The sequence below is a fragment of the Neophocaena asiaeorientalis genome, unplaced genomic scaffold (genome assembly GCF_003031525.2).
Source record: "Neophocaena asiaeorientalis asiaeorientalis breed wild unplaced genomic scaffold, Neophocaena_asiaeorientalis_V1.1 scaffold426, whole genome shotgun sequence".
Lineage (NCBI taxonomy): Eukaryota > Metazoa > Chordata > Mammalia > Artiodactyla > Phocoenidae > Neophocaena > Neophocaena asiaeorientalis.
Genome location: NW_020185323.1, coordinates 1,544,263 through 1,544,565, shown reverse-complemented (window position 1 = coordinate 1,544,565; position 303 = coordinate 1,544,263).

The following is a 303-nucleotide window of genomic DNA, read 5'->3' as shown; positions in this document are numbered from 1 at the left end:
AGCTGGGAGGTCTCTCGTTGACCAGTGTCCTGAAGTTGGCTCTCCCGCCTCAGAGCCGCAGCACTGACTCCTGGCTGCAGCACCAAGAGCCTTTCATCCACCCAGTTCAGAATAGAAGGGAGAAAGAATAGAGAGAATTCGTGGAAGTAGGAATAAAGAAAGGAAGGAAGAAAGGAAGGAGGGAAGGAAGGAAATAGGAAAGAAGATAAAGTAAAATAAAATAAAATATAATGAAGTTATTAAATTATTAAGAAAAAAAATAGAACCTTAGGACAAATGGTGGAAGCAAAGCTGTACAGACAA